The 22,328-nt window shown below is 41.1% G+C and overlaps 1 long non-coding RNA gene across 9 annotated transcripts in view; it reads right to left on the bottom strand.

Annotated features, from left to right (window-relative positions):
* Positions 1-22,328, bottom strand: part of LOC309631789 — a 274,990-nt gene that overhangs the window by 16,670 nt on the left and 235,992 nt on the right. For 5 of the 9 annotated variants that reach the window (XR_014246530.1, XR_014246533.1, XR_014246534.1 and 2 more), the window contains 2 exons: positions 12,194-12,869; positions 1,271-5,798 (listed from right to left, as the gene is read on the bottom strand). This is a non-coding gene — a long non-coding RNA (uncharacterized lncRNA). Of the gene's footprint in view, positions 1-1,270; positions 5,799-12,193; positions 12,870-22,328 lie in introns of those variants that run through there. The other 4 variants (XR_014246532.1, XR_014246528.1, XR_014246531.1 and 1 more) reach the window with 4 other exon arrangements.

Raw genomic sequence — 22,328 nt, 5'->3', positions numbered from 1 at the left:
TGTCATTAATCTGAAAGGCCGATTTAACAAAAATAGGTATCTCTTCCTTAGATGATATATGATTTATATCTTCATATTGCTTTTTTTTTTTCTTTATAACATTTCAGAAAGAAAAGAAAGGTTAAGACCGGGGGAGTCTGTATTTTTCAGTCCAGTTCATGAAGGCACAAAGAATCCTTTCAATCCCGGACCAGAGAGAATTTGAATTCAAAGGATAATTTGGGAGACAGAACTTCTCTTTCTGCCAGTTTTGAAACTATTGGGAAAAGTTCAAGAAAATCTCAAGAAAATGAGTTTTCTTCTTTTGAATAATTTATTTGCTGTTTGTGTGTTGGCTTTCTCTGTATCCTTTCACCCCCAGAGCTGCAATGAGTTAGGAGCATAAGGTGTCAGATATTGGCTTCTTGTTGCTGTTGGGGGGTCTCTAAATTTATGACCTCTCTGGGCATTCCAGGCACAGATAATATATATTTTACAGAGATCAGCAGGTTTCATTTTCTCTTCCAAGTTTGGGAGCTGTTTGTTCAAAGGGGTGATTTGTTTTGCTGTAGCGGAACCAGCCACGTTGCTGGAGGTTTCAGCAGAGAACCTCATGCTCCGTGGTACCCGAGCTTTGGGAGAATCTTCCTGACCAATTTATTCGCTTCTGTGAGCAGGGATGGTGGGTTCTTCCCGTCTAGGGGCATGGCGGCACCAAGACAGAACCCGCTGGCTGTCGTAAGACAAAGGTTCTAAGGCTCAGAAAGATTCTTGTCTGCTCGTGAGTGTGGTGGTTGGATGAGTGCGGGCAAGGTAGTGGTGGGCTGAAAGGATGAATTATGCTCATGTTAATCTCTCAGAGATCCAGGGGACAATGATATGGTTAGTCCAGGGGTTGTTCCATGAAGGACTGGACTGCCGGTTAGCAGAGTTGCGTTAACCATCCAACGTGCAGTACCCTAGCACAGTTTATTTGCTCCCAGTAAAGAGAACGTCCAGGAGGGTGTAGATCCTCCGAGGTGGAATGATTTCAGAGGATCCTTTGTGACTTTCCCATCTCTATCCCTACCCCTAACCCCATCCCCATCCCCATCTCCATCTCCACCTCCATCATTATCTCTCTTTCTGAGAAGGGAGGGTTGAACTCTGAGTAGCCTGAAGAGGACTGGGGCTGTGGTTAGCTCTCCAGGTAAACCTGGATAGAGCCTTGGGCTTACAGACCTGGAGAGGCTGATGAAACCAACTACTGCCAAGAAAACTGACTGCTATTGATCAAGCATCTCTCAGTGTGTTAAATATTTAATGATGCATTTTATTATTTGAAGGATGTTATTCATAAGCTCAACTTAATATCTTTTTATGAACACATTTTTTAAAACCTTAGCACCTATTTAACTATACAAATAAATTTTATCCTAACAGGGGATCCTGGTGAAGAATATATTATATATGGATGCTTAGAACCTTGCGATGATTTTGGCCACCCTCGGTGAATTATGTCATCATGCTGTTCCTGGTTTCCCCTACATATACAAGAAACACACCCCTTTTACTTTCCTCATGGTGTGTAAAGACTAAGGTGATGCCCCTCCTTGCCCTATCCCCACCAAGATCCAAAGTTCTCTGGGAAGCTTTTACAGAGTGAAAATAATGATGATTTTCTTTTATTTTGATCATTGTAATTTGGTCACCTTAATTTAGAACCAGAAGTGAAGTAGACATTTGATGGTGTCATGAATATTGTGAGTTATATGATCTATCTTAATTCCCAACCTATAAATAAATTCATGTTGTCTTTTTAGGAGGTCATGTATCTCTTTTTTGCCCAAATCCTGCCATGACCTGTACCAAATGTGTTCTTGAGCACTTTTCTCTCTCTGCTTAAGAGATAACTGTTAGAAAACATCTGGTCCCGATGTTCAGAGTGGCTCTTTTCCTTTCCTGCTGTCCAGTCTCCCCTTTTCTTACCTAAACCAAAGCCTTTTTCTTCACACTTGAATTCAGAGAGATCACGCTGGACAAAGGGACTGGAGAACTCAGAGGAAACTTTTGACAAATGCCTCCGCAGGCATGACGGGGTGAGAAGGAGGCCGGAGAAGCTGAAGGGGAAAAACAAATTTAAGCTAAGAATGAAGAGGAGGGGGTACCAGTGATCCTGGAGGAGGGCTTGATTATCAATTTAAAATTCCTAGCCTGAAACAAAGGAGACTTGAAGCATTCAAAAGAAAGGCAAACCATGGAACTCAAACAAAGCTGGTGAATTACAAGAGAGAGTATTATATGAGCGCCCACCAGTGTCAGGATATTCCATCCTCGGAGGGCATGTGGAAATCCACCAAATGGCTTGATTACAAACTCAGGAAAAATGAAAAGAAAGGAATGTGCCTGAGTAGAATTTTTCACAACGCAAGCTTGTTTTTTAGCTTGGTATATCTCAGATTGAAACTTAGCCAAATAATTGCTGGGAAAATATTTGGTTAGGTTTCGAAAGACTGTTTGGAGAAACTGACTAGTTGTAAAATGGAATATTTGGAATGACTGCCTGGGAAAGATAAACTTAAAAGCTGGAGAGGTGTGCTCAGTAGACCTAAGGGAACAAAAAGGCGTAGAGGAGGGCACGGTATTTTGTATTCTTAAGGATGAAAGCAAAGGTGTCTGAGCAGTAGTTAATTTGCCAAGTTTTGAGTTGTGAGTGGTTTTCTTGATGTGGTTTCCAGGAAAGATTAAGGCTTTAGTCTTTTATGCAAAGTGGTGTCTTATTATAGAACAAAAAGCAATAGACTCTAGTCACTGTATCTGAAACCCTGAATTCTGCTTCAGGCATCCGTCTCACATCTAGTTAACTGTAGAAATAAAATTGGAGGGAATTTGGCCTCTCAGGTTATAGGGCTGGAAAATGCTTTGAGAGACCTTCTGGTTGGATTACTTCTAAACCCTCCCTGACAGATGAAAATTTATCTTATTTTTAAATGTTCCCCAGAGGAAGAGTGTCCACAGGCTCCCTTAGTAACTCATTTCAGTTTTTAACGACCTCCACATTCAGGAAATTCCTTCTTCTGTCTTACCTAAACCCACTCTGCTGCAGCTTAAGTCCATTTTCTTTTGACCTGCCCCAGAAGAGATGGGAAAAAGAGGTCACCCTCTTGCATAAACATCCTTTCACATAATTAAAGATAAAATTTTAAATCGAAAATATTCTCTATCTCCTCTTCTTAATCACATTGAATCTCCCCACTTCCTTTAGCCTTCCCCGAGGGGTTCCATCTTTCAATCTCTTGTTCACCTTCGCTGTAGCCTCAGAAACTCCCTCAGTTGTCTGAAGTATAGCTCTGGGCTGGGAGAAAAGACAGACTGTGGCAATGCACGTCCTCACGTCCTTCCCCGGGACAGAGCTGATGGAAGAGACTAAATGGTACTGATGATATTTAAAAATTTTTCTTGCCCACATTATATTTGTTTTCAAGGTCAAATTGTGCTCATACAATAGGTCTGTGGACATTATTAAGGATACATATCTTTAGGTTTTGGAGGAGTGAAAATAAAAAAGAAGTAGGACAGTACATTCATACAGTATACTAAGAATTACTTGGTATAATGCAAGGATAAGTTCAGTACTTTTTCAGATAAGTTCAATTATTTTTTCAGATAAGCAAAAATCTATTTTTGCTCATGGGGTCCTTCCATTAGGTAGAGGCATTTCAGAAAATATCCTTTCAGCTTTGCCCAGTTGTTATTTGAAATTTTCCATGAATTCGTTTCTGGCCCTTGGGTTGAACCACTTATCTTGCCCTCATTCTTGGGGATGAGACCCTAGAACCTAACTAGATACCACCTTTACCAGAACTTTACACAAATACTTCCAGGGCAGGGCTAAGTCTTGACTTGCTTTCTTGGGCATCAAAGCTGTTGGCTAAACAAAATAATGTATCTTTTATAATTTATTTTTGCATTAAACTAGATCCTTTTCTTATCCGTTTACACAGAATGGCCAACATATTTTGATATTTGGGGATCAGAGAATCACAGAGATGGCTTTTTTGTAACTTGAGTTTTTTCCTAATTTCTAAAAGAACTCGAGAAACAATTTGAAGCATTCTCAGATTCCTTGTAGTTTTCAAAACATGCTTGTGAGGGAGTTAAATGGGAAACAGGTGCTTTCAAAAATCTATTGCTGTTTTTATGAATCATATATTTACTCTTACTTGTGTCTTAGCAACAGATCATAGAAGAAATCACAGCACGCAGAGAGCAGCTACTTGTCAATCACCATGAAGACTGAGCTCATAGCAAACCAGGGGACAGTGCTGGTTAGGAGAGGGGGTCCTAGACGCTTCTAGGACCCCACATGTGGTCTCTAGGACTCCACGTAGTCATCCATGTTTATTCTTATTTAGTAAAGGGCCCCTATCATGGGCCAGGCATTAGTCTAAGTCCTAGGGTTACTGCAGAGAATAAAAAGAGACAAAAATCACTGCCCTCAGAGAACCTACATTTAGTTTTGGTTTCATACATTTATGTCCCACAGCACCTAATAGAGTTGGAGATTGTACCTTTAAAATGTATTACTTATTTTGCAGCCATAAAATGATTACTTATGAGAAGTTTATAATCATGTGGAAAATGCTTCCTGGGTTATAATGTTAAGTGAAAAGAAGGATACAAAGTTGTATATGAATCTGTTCTAAGTCAAAACTGAAAACAGCAATGGTATCATCCCTTTTAACCCCTCCCCACACACAAATAAAGGTTACAGTAAACAGACATGCAGAAAAGACTAAAAGAAAATACAACAAAATGTTAATGGTGCTTGTCTTTGGGTATGAGGATGACAGGTAGTTCATCTGCTTTGTATTTTCTGCATCTTTCTTTTTTTGGTAGTAATCAAATATTCCCTTTCAAATGGAAGGACACATGTTCATTGAAAGAAAATTAATTAATCAGAATTCTAGTAAACTTGAGAGGTATTTTTCTAAGGCTTGTCTTCTAAGAACCAGAGGCTGTAGAATGATCCAGCTGGCATTTTACTATTTTCTTTCTCAATGTAGAGGCCTTGTAGGTTACTGATCACTGCATTGGAGATTCTCTTATTTATCACCTTACAGGAGGTAGAGTCAGGAAGGTTGAGTCAATTGGTTCTGTGTGCAAACATCCAGAGTTTGCCCGGCATTGGGTGGTTGGTAAACTAATGCACTTTCTATTTTGGGTACCCAAATAAAATGGCTGTTTAGCACACTCAAGTCTGGTTGGTCTGGAAGCCAGGGCTCCAGGACTCCTTTTAAACTCCTGTTGTCAGAACATGTGAAACTACTGTAGCACCAAATGCTTGAATAATAAGAGTTAAGGAGGAAGCAAAAGCTGCCTGGGTGATTTTTTCTTCTTCTTCTTTTTTTTAATAAGAAGGAAACTCAATCAAACTTTGCATACAAATGTGATAAAGCTCTATTGCTCAGCTTTTAATGAGAGCATGGAATTCTAAGTAAACATGGATGAAATACAACTTGTCAGCACAAAAATACCGCCTGTCATAGTCATTTGTGTATAAAATATGACCCGCAGGTTTGAACCATATGGTTACATGAGTTCTAATTTACGCGGCATCTTCTTAAGTCAGCAGAATGCGTCCTGGCCTGCTTGTGGGAGGGAGAGTCAGCACCTCACCCAGCGAAGTGGAGAGGGCTCCCCGGGGGGTTAGGCCGGTTTCAGCTGCTGCAGTGGAGACTGGAGCTTTGCAAGGCGAACAGCACGTCCCCGGGACGATGCGGGCACTTCCACGAAGAGGCAGGGCTGACCAGCCTGTCCCTATGATCAGCTTGCAAAGTCTAACGTGTGAAATTGAAAAATATTAAACATCACAGCTTGGACTTAGGCGTTCCTTCTGTCCCCACTGGGGACGGGGGGGTGGGTAGGTGGTGGGGAGAAACACAATCCCCTCTAGACGCGAAGGGGAGAGCGGACATTTGGATGCTGTTTTAAAGCAATGTTTAATGAAGTGAGAAAATGCATTTGCAGCGCTGTGCTCCGTGGCACATATACGCAAGCCCAGAAGGGCACAATGGACACATTCTGTGATTTAGACATGAGTTGGAAAAGCCAAGGAGATGCCATCGAAATAAAAATCAGACTCGAAAGTCTAAGCTGAGCCAGAAACAGATGGACTTTTGCTACTTAAAAAAGAAATTCTTCTGTCCTCTCCTCTTTTTCCCCCTCAAGCTGTGCCCTGTCACTATCTTAAGATGACCTTTCCACCGGGTCTCCCTGAGATGCTTTCAGTGAACTGGTTGGAGCAAGTGACTCTTGACCTTTCTGCAAATTCGCGGGGAGCCCCAGGGTTCTCTGGCTGCCCTCTGGGTGGTCCCCGAAGACCAGGCTGCAGATGTCTGCTCCTGATAAGTCCGGAGACCAGGGGCGGGAAGAGACCCATCACGGGCTCCGCTGGAGGGTTAAGTAGCTGCCCGGCCAAGTGCTGGGGCCCAGAGCAGCTGCTCACCCTGGGAGACAGGGCTTCAGGCTTCAGCTTTTTGTTTTCTTGGCAGGTGCGGGGGAGGGCACTCTTGCTTTTTGAAGATTCCTTTTCTCCTGCCACAGTCAGCTGACAATGAAATCTTTCAAGTGTTGACATTCTGCTAAAGGATATTATCAGCACTAACACGGAAAATAAGGCTCAGATATTCATTCTAAGTAAGTCTCTAAGTGGAGACTGCGATTCGTATTGCTTTGGAAGAATAAACAGAGCAGCCATCTCAGGAAAGAACGTTTGTCCAACAGGTATAAAAGGGGAGTAACTGACTAAGCATAACAGAGAAAATCTAGAAACCATTGTTTTTGTTGCCAATAAATCGTTGTCACTACAGAGAAGCAATCTAACGTTTACTGAGTACCTACCAAGTACCAGGTACTGACCCGGGCACTTTTGACCTCACCACACGCTGCGAAGGTGCTGTCATTGCTCCTCTTTTAAGATGAGGAAACAGAAGTTCACAGAGATTTAGACACATGTCCTTGGGCACAAAGCTAATAAGCAGTTGAGCCAAATGACTCAGATCTGTCAAATCCGAATCTCACGCTCTTTCCCTTATACTATCATAGTTAACAGCTGGTTCGAGGGAATATTAGGCTGTTGCTCAAAACTGAGAATGTGTTTTCTTCACTTCCTGTAATAAGCTGGAATTTACTTGTGATTTGAGGTGAGGCGTCCTACATGGGAGAGTGAAGACTGAGATTGCTATCATTTCTAACTATAGGATGGCTTCCTATACAGAAGTCATTCATCATCATCACCATCATTATCAAAATAGCTAACATTTATTTGTTTTATAGCTTACAGAGAACTCTTCCAATTAGATTCTCCTAACATTCTTGTGAGACAGATAATATTAGTTTCCTAATTGTGCAGAGAAGGGAGTTGAGAGCAGCTCAAGTTCATGGTGGCAGGATCTTTGGCTCTAGAGCAGAGCCGTCCAATAGACCTTTTGCCACGATCGAAATGTTCTCTCTCTGCGCTGCTCAGTATGATCACCACCTGCCACATGCGGCTGTTAAGCACTTGAAATGGGGCTAATATAACTGAATTATAAGGAGCCAGTGGCTCCCATATTAAACAGCACATCTCTAAAACCTGTCCTGTTCTTTTTTTGGCCATGTTTTCTCCATTTGGTGCAGCAGTTCTGAAGACTGAAGGAAAGAGAATGAACACAAACTCTAGGACCCAATTTTGATGGCTACAAAACTTTTCCAACACTGAAAGGAGCTGCAAGAGGTTACACATGAACCTTGCATGACTTCCCTGTGTGAAGGCCACTAAGCTGTGTGATACTCTGATTTGTCTGGGGTTCTTAACTATGTTTTCCACCCCAAAACCTCCAGACAGGCTAAACCAAACTCTTCCAGTTTCTTTCTAGCCATATGGTCTTATGACAAACATGACTAATTCCTGCTCTGTATGGTCTAAATCTTGTTAATCTGCCAACTGCTTAGCAGCCATTATAAAGCAGCTTTTATCTGGAGATTCTCATTAGAATGTGAAATTAGTCTAAGCCTAAACTACATTTTGCCAAATCCCCCCTCAGTCTGCTCTTGAAATAGAGTCTGTTCACAATAGAGCTTTTGTTTCTTGAGTGTCAGGCTGTCTTCCATGAGGCCAGATAATTTGCTTTAAAATTTTTTTATTATCAGATATATAGTATTTGCTGCAGCCTAAACTTTGGTAGCAATACATATATATTAATATGTATATATATATATTTAAAGTTTCACTTCTGCAACAGAGAAAAAATATCTTTTGTTGCCCAATAAATAATTTTAATGGCCTCATAAAAAATACTTTTAAAATATTATTTTGTTAAATTTCATCTGACCTATTGATGCATCTAGTTATTCCTTTGTTATTAAAATCTCTCAACATTGCCAAGAAACCATTTTGCTTTTCTACACTCTTCTTCAGTGATGGTAAGTGATACAAAGAATCAGAAGTGGACAGATTAAAACAAAATTAAAAAATAAAGTTATACTAAGGAGGATAGGTATGTATATGTGGTTCCCCTAAAAATTTATAATTTATTTTTTTAAAATAACTTTATTAGGTTTTACAAAACAATTCATGCTAAGACAAAAAATTTTAAAAAGTTATCCCAAGACTTTAAGTGATAAAGTTTTTTAAAAAGTTTTTTTTTGAAAAACTGAAATGAAGTGACCTACTCTATATTTAGTGACATAAAGACAATTTTAAAAAAGAGAGAAAGAAAATGAACATTTTCTATCATCATCCCTTCTTAGAAGAAAGGATATCGTAATACTGAAATAAGAAGGAAACAATGTCAGAATAAAGAGTAGCTACTTAAAGTGAATAAATTTAGCCTTATAGTGATCACTGCAAGGTCTTCTTTTTCTCATTTTGACCCAGACCTGGAAATGTTGGAAGGCACTTGTAGACAATACGTATAGAGAAGAAAATAAAACTCCCCTTGAATTCCATCTTGCATGCTGTTCAATTATTTTATTACACTTTATCGAGATAGTTATGACTATGTCTGTGAAAGGACCTGCATTTTCGTTGGTATTTCCTGCCGCTCGCTGCCTCTCTGCCTTCACTACTTCCCTTTCTAGAGTGTTTGCAAAGCTTGCCTAAAGGCAAAACGATTGCAAGTACCATACTATCAACACAATCTTTAGAGTCATGTACGTTTTTTCCATCTTGTTGACTTGCCTTAAAAAATATCTATCAGTCCAACAAAAACAAGATGGGAGGTAACTTGAAGAGGAAGTGTGTGCCACTCAAAGCCCATATTTTCCCCTGTCCATGCCAAGAACAGTTACTAAGCAGTAGGAGGAATTATTGTATACTAGCTAAGAGCTTGGGCTTTGGAGCCCGCTGCTCTTAGCACATCCTCATACTAGCTTGATAAGGTTCTGAGTATCGGTTTTCCCATCTGCAAAATGGGGCTGCCTATGTCTTCCCACTTACGAAAGTTGTCGTGAAGATTAAATGTCAGTTGGTTTGCACAGGATCTGGACCATGGTAAGGGTGCAGTGAATGGCAGCCATTGTTATTTTTAGCTGCAGGACACTGGGCACTGGGTGGAAGGTAAAGAAGCCTTTGTGTTTCTCATTGTTTGAGCCGCATTGTCACTGCTCGCTAAGTATCAATACTAAGCAACAGAGAAAGTGGGTGGATGCTTGTTGGAAAGGGCATGAAGGGTCTGTGCAGGGCAAATGTCGACTCTTTGATGTGCTGCTGGGTCATAGCAAGCTTCTTAGAAACCCCTCCGGCCTCGAATTTGCCTCCTGCTGAATGTCGACGTTCTCTGAGGCGTGGCATCCAAGAGGGAGAAGTTGAGAGAAAGCTCAAGTGTGGGTGGGACTCCCCAGAAGAAAAAGCTGCCCAAGGAATGTGGGGGGCTGGGACCTGAATCATCAATCGCCTTTTGTGAAGGGGTCCAAGATCTTAGATGCTCCCTGGGAGGGCTTAGCTTTCAGAGAAGACAAGTTCTAGAAAAAGGTTTGTTGCTTGAGGAAAAAAGTAAAGATATTTTTATTTTTTCATTTTTATTCTGATTTTGTTTTTGTCGAGGAGCAGGGGTGGAATCCGGTGGAGTCCTTCCTAGAAGGACTCAGAACTCATCTGCAAATCTACTGGGCTAAAGCAGCTTTCATGTCTCATGTTCTAAACAAGCTTTATTTTATTTTATTTTAGTCCTTCAGAACTGGCTTGATTTTTGTTGTAGAGTTTTTGGTTAATGGAAGAAGCCCATTTTTGGCTGCAGATACCAATCTCTTCTTCCTTCTTGGCTATTCCCATCGCTAGGAAAGAACTCTTGGCACCTGCAGTGTTCCAGATGGTATTGTTTGCATGTAGAAACATAGGTTGACTGAAATATTGGGGCTATAACTTTGGGAAATTATTTCCAAATAATAACTCCCCTAAGCTTCATTTTCCCATCTTTCAAATGGGGATAATAATAACACCTAACTTATAAGGTGTTTGTGAAGAACAAATGCGATAACGCTTGCAAAAAACTGAGCACCGCACCTGAGCTGTCAGCCCCGAGAAACTGTCAGTCGATACCGTGATTGTCGCCAGACAAGTAGAAAGAAGCTTGACATCTCACAGCTTATGTCGCTGATTTCTGAGCTCGGGACAGCACCGGTGCATTTCCTTCTGTCACAATTTTCTGCGCTTAGGAACTTGTGGGGTGTGTCCCCCCAGCCCCCAACCCCAATCAGAAGCAAAACTAGGGGTGGTGAAAAAAGGAATCATTGCTCCCTGTAAGCACACTCTTTCAAAAGTGGTGCCTTTTCAACACATTTTAAGACATGTTGACTTGAGATTTGTTATATTTATGATGAAAAGATACTAGACAAAGCCGTGAGATATATATCAGTGGAACACAATTAAGGCAGTCAGAGGGTGGAGGCTTTCTTACGTGTTCATTCCCTCACCTACCCATGGTGTGGGTCCTCACCCCTCCTCACCCCCTGCTCATTCCCGCTGTAACAGGAACACGGCTGCCCGTCCGCCTCCTGGTACTGCGGGCTCAGGCTCCCCTTTCCTCCCCAGGCTTTTCTCAGGGTTGAGTCATGCTTTATTTGGAACCTAGAGCTATGTGAGGCCCCTCTCGCATAGCTGTAGGAAATGAAGGTAAAATGAGGCAAAAGGTGCTTACAAATTCTAATAAAAGTCAAGAAAACAAAGCCTGTCAATAAGTGGTGCCTTTTTTGAATCTTCTAAGCATGGTGATAGATTGTGCTGCATCTTCCACATTTTCACCTTTGTGATCAACACTTACTAAATGGGTGGTTAGGCTCCAAGACGCATTCTGTGGCTATGCAACGGAGTTTGTGTTATGTTTAATTTTTGTTTTTCCTGTTTCGACCTAATTATTCCACTGTGAGGACACAGTGCATGCCTTTCAATCTGGTGAGTATTCCCTTTCCCCAATGTCTCCTAAAGCTGGCTGTGTATCAGAAAAAAATTGGGGACAGGAGTTGTCAAACAATTATGGGCCTTGCCCTTAAAGATAATTCAATGGGTCTGGGCTGGGCCCTAGGGACGCCCATTTTTAATCACCCATTCTGGGAGATTCTGATGGAGTCAGTTTATAGACCTGCATTTAGGAACTGCTCTATCAGTGATACACACACACACACACACACACACACACACACACACACACACACACTCTGCTGCTCTCAGCAGATAATAAATCCTTCCATGAGATCAGAAGCTCAGGGCCTCCCTTTTCCAAAGGAGACAGCCCTCAAGAAGATTTTGAATGATAAGAAGCCAAGCCTGGTCAAATTCCCAGGGATGGAATTTAACAGTGACTGATTAGGCATCATCTGCTATTTGAATGTTATAATAAAGACGAATGAGAACTTGGGAGAAGATCTCTCTATAACTCACCTAGAGCAGTCAGTGCCCTGTAGGCCACAGGGCAGGCTGCTGGGCCCCAGGAAGAGCACTTATTAGTTAATAGGTATGCACTGAGCTTATAAAATGTTTTGTTAAATGACAAAATCCTAAACATTATACAGGGTCCTACTTTGTAGCCCATATGCTGACTAAATTCCCAGATGACTTTAATGAGCAAATGGCAGCCCATTAAAATTACAGTAGTTTTGCAGAGAAAATAGCTCCCCAGAGGAGGGGAAGAAAACCACCAGGCTACTCTGAGTTCATAGTTGTCCCATGAGCTCCCTTCTCTTGCCCAAAGCTCACCGGTGGAAGAAAATCTGCTGTTCTGAAAAATCTTTGCTCCCGCTTAGCTCATCCTCCTGTGTCTGAGAGACATTGCATGCTCTTGCTAAACAGGTCCCAGCTTGCTAACCTGGAAGCAACAGAGAAAACAATACTTTTGTGTGCATTTTGCCTAATAAAGAAAACATTTATTATTAACCATTGGGAGAAAATGAAGTTGTTTTTCCATTTTGGTATAGAGACCTCAGCTTGCTTTCTAAGAGATGATATTGTAAAGCAATAACTACTTACTTTTACTATGTTACCAAACTGCAACCTCTGTTTCTGTTAGAAGTCACTGTAATGTTTGCTTTGCCCTCAGAAAAGACACTGTCATGCAGACCAAAGGGGCAGTTTCTGAGCTCCTCTCTTTTTTCCCCTGTATTTTTCTGAGTGCCCATATGATGCCCAGACATGCTCAGGATATGGTTCTCCCCACCTTAGAGTTTGTTCTTTGGAGACAGCATCCTGAAGATTTCTTTTCAGTGCACATCACCATGCAAGTGTCCTTCATCCTGAGACGTGGGGAGAGTTTTTAGTAACGCCTGAGATAAGCCTTCTGTTTCAGCTCCCGTGTGTGATTTGTGCTAAATATAGCATTCTAGAACCCTTGCCATCACAGGTCCCTAAGGGGGCCTCAGCCTTCAATTGACAAATTCTGAAAGGCAACAGAACAGAAAAGATATTTATTATATTAAATGATATTATAGTATACTGTACTGTAGCATATATCAGCACCATCCAATGGAACTTCCTGAGATGATGGAAATGTTTTATATCTATTCTAACTAATAGGCAGCTACATGTGGTTATTGAGCACTTGAAATGTGGCTAGTGTGACTGAGGAACTGAATTTTAAATTAACTTAATTTTTTTAGATCTCCTTTTTTCTAGAGCAGTTTAAGGTTTACAGCAAAGTTGAGAGGAAGTTATAGAGATTTCCCCTATATATAGGGAAATCTATATATAGATTTCCTCTGCCCCGACACATGCCCAGCCTCCCCCATTATCAGCATCCCCCACCAGAGTGGTGCATTGGTTACAATTGCTGAACCTCCACCGACACATCAGTATCACCCAAAGTAGTTCATAGTTTACATTAGGGTTCACTCTTGGTGTTGTACATTCTGTAGGTTTGGAGAAATGTAAAATAAGTATCCATCATTATAGTATCCTACAGAGGTCTTTCACTGCCCTAAACAATTCTCTGTGTTCTGCCTTCTCATCTTGTCTCCCCTCTCTACCACCTACTCACCACAATCTCCAGCAGCCACTGATCTTCCTACTGTCTCCATAGTCTTGCCTTTTTTCTGGAATCTATATTGTAGAGTTGGACTCATACAGTGTGTAGCCTTTCCAAATTGGCTTATTTCACTTAGTAAGATGCATTTAAGTTTCCTCCATGTCTTTTCATGGCTTGATAGCTCATTTCCTTTTAGTGCTGAATAATATCCCATTGTCTGCATGTGCCACAGCTTATCATTTACCTACTGAAGGAATTTGGTTGCTTCAAGCAAATTAGGCAATTATGAATAAAGCTGCTATAAACATCCGTGTGCAGGTTTTTGTGTGGACATAAATTTTCAGCTCCTCTGGGCAAAAACCAAGGAGTAAGATTGCTAGGTCATATGGTAATTTAATTTAATTTTAATGAATTACAACTTAAACTGAAATAGCCAGATGCAGCTAGTGGCTACTGTATCAGGTAGCATGGGGTATATTGGGTTGGCCAAAAAGTTCGTTCGGGTTTTTCCGTGAGATCCTATTAAAGCTTTTGTCCAGAAAGAATTTGAAGCACAGTAGGACAAAGCAGTATAACTTTAAAAGAGGGATAAGAAGGATAAAGAAAAGAGTGAGGCAATGGGGAGTCGAGAATAAAGGCTCAAAATATATGCCAGAGTAATCCACCTCCATGATGGACTGGCCCTGACTTGGACTCCGTGTTTTCTAACAGAGAAACATATGGAAGACAAATCTGGTCAATTACCCAAATGAGGATGTCCAAAAACCCTAGACAAACCATTTGTTTAGGAGAATTACAATGAAGTTCTAAGATTAAACAAGAATTCTTCCCAAGCATTCATATTTCTTTTTTAAGATTTTTTTTTTTGATGTGGACCATTTTTAAAGTCTTTATTGAATTTGTTACAATGTTGCTTCTGTTTTATGTTATGGTTTTTTCGATGTGAGACATGTGGAATCTTAGCTCCCTGACCAGGGATTGAACCCGCACCCCCTACATTGGAAGGTGAAGTCTTAACCACTGGACCGATAGGGAAGTCCCCAAGTGTTCTTAGTTATCTGTGTTGTTTTCCTGCTTAAAACCCTTCAGTGGCTTCCTACTGTCCTTATAATAAATTTCAAAGTTCTTACCATGTTGTGTCAGTCAGAGTTCTTGGCTGCAAGCGCAAGTAAACTCTGGATGATTTAAGCGGCAAAGAAAGTCACTGAAATGACTTGGGAAGCAAGTTGGGCTGGGAAGCACAGAAACCCTAGTGAGGCTGCAGGAGCAGGCTCAGAAGGCAGACAGGAGCAAGGAAGGCCAGGTGCAGCCAGGACCGCAGCCAGCAGCTCACCAGCAGCTGTGTAGTGACGACACTGCTCCTGCCAGGGTACAACACTACAGGCCACTGTGTGCATAACCACTCCCCTTGCCTCCCTGCACGAGACACTGGACTCTACTCTCAAACTGTGGCCGTTATTGTCCCTGGAAACCTATTCTGATACGATGCTGGCGTCACCTAACTCCAGGTGGATTCTCCAGGATTTGTGCTTCTTTGCATCACTCCCAGTTTAAAGATTGGGGCTGGTGCGTCTGACCGGCTGAATGTAGATCATGCACCAGCACCCTAGCTGCAAGTGAGGCTGGATGAGCAAGTCTTTCGTGTTTTCAAGTTTTACAGCAAGATGCATTATGCCTCCCATAAAGACTTGGAAGCTGAGAAATTCCTCAAACATAGGAAAAGGGTTCAGCCACTGGCCAGACAACAAAGAAAGAAAGGAAAGAAGGGAGGGTGGGGAGAAGAGAGGGATGGAGGAAGTCCATGCCAAACGTGCCACAAGGTCCTGCATGATGTGGTTCTTACCTGACAACCACTCTCACCTTTGGCCACTATTTTCTAGGCACACTCATTTTCTTTTTGTTTTTATAACACGCTCCTGCCTTTGTACTTACTATTCTTTCTGCCTGCAAAGCTCTGCCTCCAGATCTTTTCATGGCTGACTCTTCCTCATTTAAGTCACCTCTAAAATGCTACCTCCCCATTGTAAGGCAATTATACTTCAATAAAGATGTTTAAAAAAAAAAAAATAAATAAATAAAATAAAATGCTACCTCCTTAGTGAGGCTTTTTCTCTGACCAGCTACTCTGACCCCTGTGGCCTCTGCTAATCACTCTACATCTCGTCACCCTTTGCTGTATCGTCCCATTTTATTTTCACTCTAGTTCTTCCACTGTGTGATGCTATCATATTCACGTAAATATTTACTTCTTTATTGTTTGTTTCTTCCCATCCCTGACTCTAGAATGCAGGCTCCACGAGAGCCCAGATCTTCCATATCTTGTTCTCACTGCATCTCCAGCACCTAGGGCGCTAATTAGCACAGGGTGAAAGACAATATTTGTTGAGCGAATAATCAATGTAAATCCTTTACAACATCATATTAGATATAACAATGTGTTTCATTTAACCAGTTATAACAACCTGAGTACTACTAATAATAGAATCCTTTATATTAAAAGAATGCTTTACAGCTTTAAATTTCCTCTCCATTATTTCATTTATTCCTGAAAAAAAAAAAAACCCCAAAGATACACATATAAGCATATGTGTAGCCCAGGACATCACGGCCATCACACCTGTTACATGCTACCTGTTAGTTGATCCTTGAGACCACAGACCTGTGGTCTCTTGTAAATTATGCTGATTGCCATAAGGTTTTGATTGGTAAGATGTTTATGCTTTTGACATTAAGAGTTTTTGAAAATTCAATTCAGTAGACCCCATATAGAAGAGCACTTGGTAAAGACTTGAAAAAGGAGGCGGTTTCCTACCCAGCCTGTCTCCTCTAACCCTCAATGTGGAGCTGACTTTTAAGTCTTCAAGCTTCTCAGTCTCCACCCTAGTCTGCAAAGCAGAAGACTACCCACAAATTTCATCTTTGGCATTCTCCTTTCTTACTGCTGATATCTTACTTCTGGAGTTACAGAAGTGGTAGCCCACTAAATTTCCTTCTTGAACCATTGGTGTCATATTCTTTTCAGGTTAAGGAACCTCCTTTAATAGCTTTGGAACATTATTTGTATTTTCGGACTTGCTGTAGTCTAATGGTGAGGTCACATCATCGAGACTAACTGTGATAAAATATATTGACCAGGTTAAGTACCAAAAACATGGGGCAGGGAAGGAAGTCACTTTTTCTTTAATCCCACATCACTTTTCATTTTGAGATTCTCAGGAAGGAAGGCTTGTTGCCCAGGGCACTGGCAAGTTGGAAGTCGAAATCGACACTGGAGGCAGGTGGTTGTGGGTATCTCACCACTGAGCCCTGTTGAAGGATCTTGAGGATCAGCAGGTAAACTAGGGTAGGTAAGGAATTCGTGGGTTCTAAGTCTGACACGGCCTCTCAGCCTGTAATATATGTGTAGATATTGGAGTAGAGAACGGGCGTCCTGGGATAGAAGGCCCACCCTGAGATTCACTGGAGTCTGTAAGAGGTACACGGCCCTCCAGACGAGCCCCGTGACCTAGAGCGTTTAGGGAGTGATGAGGGATGTGCCGACATGAAGAGCCACAGTCGTTCCTCCTGACCTTGCAGAGCTTAGCCAGGGCCCCAGATGTAAACTCTTGCCAAACTAACTATGGAATGTCTTACATGGGCCCAGAGATGGACAAGTTCTTGAACTACTTCCTAAAATAGCAGTAGCGCATGTAGGAGAAGGTGCATCAATTTTCCCTGTAGCTGTGATATCACAAGGTAATCGACTACGTTTGTCAAGTGACCATGTGAGCACATCATTCCTCAAGCCACAAATGAAAATTGGTCCTATTACTTATGTAGTCACACCTTACCAAGGACACAACTGCTATTTCCTTTATATCTTGGAAATGGTGATGGTGATTTAAAGGGAACACTTGTATTTGGAGGTATACGTTTTTATTCAGAAGAAGATTGGACAAGGATGAGGAAGTTAGGTCTTCCTTGATCCTTGCCTTCCTGGTCCTTTTTTGGTCTGTGGGTAACCCTGCTTCTGTCTGAGGGATGCCTTCACGCTCTGGATGCAAAGGTGCTCTTTGTTTCCAAGACCATCACCTCCACCCACAGCTAGTTTGGGTGACTGTAGATCATGAGACAGATTTGGGAGAGTGACGCCAGAAACTGAAAGCCTGGCCTTCTTATTTTATGAGTGAAATCAGCTTTCTGAAGAATGAGTAGAAGAAAATGATTTTTCTCCTCTGAGGCAACTTCATACAACGTGGAGCCAGGGTGGAGGGAACCAGTGTAAATTCAGCATAAATTCAGTTCCCAATCCTTTATGAGGCACTATCATGTGCAGCCCACAGTGACGTGCTGGGTATACAAAATAAATAAAGTAGACATGCCAGGAGCCATTAATTATGAGTAATTAATTATGAGTAATTAAACGCAGGTCTGCACAAAGTGCTTTCAGAATTTAGAGGAGGGGCACCTGGCTTAACCTGGGGAGTATGAGCGAGTGAGTGAACCTGAGGGATGATGTCCGGCAAGGGGAGGTGGGACATTAGGTCCAAGTCTTTAGGAAGAACTAACAGTTAGACACAGGCAGAGGGAGGGGGATTCTAAACAGAGAGAAGAGCATCTCAAAGTGAATGAAATCAGAGCAGCTCCAAGGGACTGGGTCAGAAAATGCAAAGCTGGAGAGGATGGAGAGGAAGGTGATGTCATCAGAGCTGCCAAACTTTCTGAAGAAACAAACATGGCAGCGACTTGTGAGGTCTCAGTCTGCTTGGAGATATGTACAACAATTCTTCTGGCAATAAACGTACTTATAAGGGTCGAAAACAAGATGCATGTCACATACTTCAAACTCACTCAGACACATGTCGGGGAAACTGAGAGACTTAAGCTCAAGCATTATTAATATTCTCCATCACATGTGGGACCCAGGCCAGAGAGAGTTTTCTGTAATAAATTTTTTTCCCTTGGATTTTATCCTGTATGATACATAAAGCTTTGGGCTGTCTGTTGAGAAACATTTTTAAACTACAAGCAACTGACATTTTGGTCTTGCAGAAACTGAGTATGTATGGCTCCAGTCTGAGGGGGATGGAAATTATTTTTATTCAGCAGAGTATCTTTGTTGGAGAGATTATAAAGCACCCTACAAAAATTAAGTCATTGAGCTTTCCTCTTTGCGTGGAAAAATGTGCTTGAATGGCCCATGCATGAATCAATTTTCTTGCCTGAGATGGAGAAGAAGCACTGATATGAGAATAGGTTTGGCGATACATGCCAGTCACGTACCAGCTGATCTCTAAAGATTGGCCTTACAAAGTACTGTCCTCTTTAACACACCCCTAGTTACCTGGCCTGCGGTGCTGATTCATGAAGTCAGCAGCTATTTAGGAAGTGCCTTCCTGTGCCAGGCTCAGCACCAGACTGCGGGTCACAGCGACCAACAAGACAGAAACAGGTCCCTGCTCTCACGAAGCTCAAGTTCTGGTTGGAGGATTCGACAATAATCAAATCAAACAGGAGAATGTAAGATGGTGGTTCATGCCATGAGGTAATCTAACAGGATCACGGAGCAGAGAATTACCCTTTGGGGGAAAGGGTCAGGGAAGGTGTTTCTGAGGAAGTGACACTGGCAGACCTGAATGATATAAGGAGGCAGCCATGCAAAGATCCAGGGGGAGGGAAGAGCAAAGGCCTTTAGGAAGGAATGGGATTGGCAAGGTCACCAAATGCTGTGGGGTGATTCAGGCTCTGAAGTTTTCTGAGGGTTCTGAAATCAGCCTGTCCTGGTTTGATCCCAGCTCTGCCACATACACACTATATGACTTTGGGCATATTACTTAACCTCTCTGAACTTTTCTTTTCTCTGTAAAATGGAAACTGTTATAGCGTCTACCACAGGATGCTTTTATGAGATAAAGCTAGTAGAATGTCTGACTAAGAGTGAGCTTAAATCAATGTAGCTCTTCTTTAATAATTGGTTCAACTAAATTTTACTGAGCAGCTACTATTTGTGCATCTACTATGGTAACCACTATGGAGATTCCTCCAAAAATTAAAAATAGAACTACCATAGGATCCAGCAATTCCACTTCTGGGTATATATCCAAAGGAAATGAAATCACTATCTTGAAAATACATCTGCACCTCAATGCTCATTGTAGCACTATTTATGATAGCCAAGACATGGGAGCAACCTTAGAGTCCATCGATGGATGAATGGATCAAGAAAATGTGGATACATATATACAATATAATATTATCCACCCATTAAAAAGAAGGAAATCCTGCCATTTGTGACCACATGGATGGACTTTGAGGGCATTATGCGAAATGAAATAAGTCAGACAGAGAAAGACAAATACCATATGATCTCACTTCATGTGGAATTGAAAAAAACTGAATTCATAGAAACAGAGAACAGACTGGTAGTTTGCCTGAGGTCGGGGTGGGGTGGCATGGGAAGTGCGTGAAATAGGTGAGGTGGTAAAAAGGTAAAAACTTCCAGTTATAAATGAATTAAGTCCTGGGGCTGTAACGTACAGCATAGTGACTATAGTTAACAATACTTTATTATATATATGAAGGTTGCTGAAAGAGTAGATTTTAAAAGTTCTCATCACAAGAAAAAAATGTGTAGTTATGTGACGTGATGGATGTTAACTAAACTCATTGTGGTGACCATTTCACAATATATACATATATCAAATCATTATGTTGTACATCCTGGACTAATACAATGTTGTATGTCAATTACATCTCAATAAAGCTGGAAAAAAAGAGAAATAGTGAGAAAGAACCTCTAATTGAATATTTGCTATGACCCTGGGAAGGTTTTCTGTAAAATGAGACTAATATTAATTAGCCTGTCTACAAAAAACAAGGTTCTAGAGGGGACAATACATGTGAAAATGAATTTCAAGTAAATAGGCGTGATAATAATTCAAGGACTTGTAAAATTGTAGCCAGTGGCCTAGAAGAGTAAATAGAGTTTACCTGAGTTAACAGCATATGATTAACCTAGGCACATGGAGGAAAAAATAATAATAATTTGTTCTACACACTTTTTGAGCATCTACTATGTTTCAGGCATTATGCTGCAAACTTATTGCTGGGGTGTCTTCTTCTGCTGTCACCTTGTCCTAATGTTTGGGGAAAGAGTTCTCTTTTTAGGCTATGACCTTAGGATTGATAGAAGACATATCCACAGGGAAGAAGCTCTTTATTGCTACATCACAGATGGCATTTGTGAGCTAAATGCTGGGTTACTGTACCTCAAAACACTTATTTTCCCAATAAATATTTACTGTGTTCCTGCTCTATGTTAAGCAATATTTTAGGTACTGGAGACAAAGAGTGAATAAAGTCCCTGAGCTCATGGATTTTATAGTCTCCTGGCAAAGAGTTATCAATGTCTAACTTGATAGAGATTTCAACAGATAATCCTGGAAAGACATAGATGCTCCTATTGTAAACTTTCTCTGGGCACAACTAATATCAGGTGTTTGGAAGAAGGATTCTACTTGGCCACCAAAGTTTTCACCACTCCAAATTTGGAAGCCAATTTTCAGGGTTCAACAGATGGATAACGTAGAAAATTGCAGTGGCGATCTAAGCCATTGGCTCATTTTCTCAATCAAGAAGAAATCCAGAGGCAGCACATTGCATATGTCAAAAGAGCTTGTGTGTTGGAGTCAGACAGACCTGAGTGTGAAGGCTGCTCTTAAGCCTTACGCCTCAGTTTCCTCCTCTGTAAAGCGGGGATAATACCTGAATTTTTGTGTAAATTAAATGAGATAATATAAAGTTTCCAGCACAGTGCCTGATATTGGCATGCGATGAACGCCACTTTCTAGCCCCCTCTTTCCCTACCTGCATCTCCCCCAACCCCCAACACACATATATGCTCAAAATAGCAAATCTCAGTAATGAATCTGGCTCATGATTGACCTCAATGATAAAAAATTTGTTGAGGCTGAAGATTTGAGGCATCACTTGGGGAATTATTATCTCAGGTGCCCACCACCTCCTGGCCTGAGATGCAGTCTTCTCATTTAAAAAAAGGGTGGGTGATGGCTATTGACAGCAATCACATAGGCTGTTTGTGAGGATTAAGTAAGATAAATATATAAAAGGTATAGCATAGTACCTGGCATGAGGGAAGCAAACAATCATGGCTGCTATTCATATGCAGATATTTTAGGCTCACCACGTAAGGTTCCCAGACCAAACTGTCACTGTTGATTGGTCTTAGGAAAGAGTCCACACTCATAGACTGAGAACCCCCTTGTTCTAAATTTGAAGCTGAGAGAAGGCAGTGCAGACTCTAATCTCATTCACTCTTGGCCAATGGCAATGTGCTGTCTCTTGAGATAAGTTCAAATAAAGTATCAATTTGGACATTGGACAAACAACGTGTAGGATAAGTGTGATGAACCAAAAACTCACAGGGTGTTTTCCTCTAGGACACAAATGGGTAGAAAGTCAAAGAGAAAGAGACTATTTAAGAAAAATTCACATTTCGGTTTGCTAAATAGAGAATGTTGAAAGTTTGAGTAGCGTTATGCTTGAAAAATCATTCGAAGAGTATAATAAGCTTTACATAAACTTATTTATCCAACTAATATTTATTAACACCCAGTATTTTCTGACTTTCTATTCGAGCATCCCAGACATCCATTTCATTGTGTATCTTGTGTACTCATCCCTAGCTTATTCTGAAAGTATAGCTAAAATTCATCCAAATACCAAAAAAGTCAGCATATTAGTAGGAAATGCATAGCTTTTCTTTTGATTAAACTTTTAAATTTAATTAGTAAGTCTCAGGAGAGTGCAGTTGACATTATTGTCAACATAATGAAATAGGTGATCCAGAAGGACCTTGGCCAACTTTGTTCTAAT

Source organism: Balaenoptera borealis (genome assembly GCF_965194805.1).
Source record: "Balaenoptera borealis genome assembly, chromosome: 7".
In the NCBI taxonomy this organism is placed as follows: Eukaryota; Metazoa; Chordata; class Mammalia; order Artiodactyla; family Balaenopteridae; genus Balaenoptera; species Balaenoptera borealis.
Note: the sequence above shows the minus strand (reverse complement) of the source record. Positions and strands in the feature narration are given on the sequence as shown.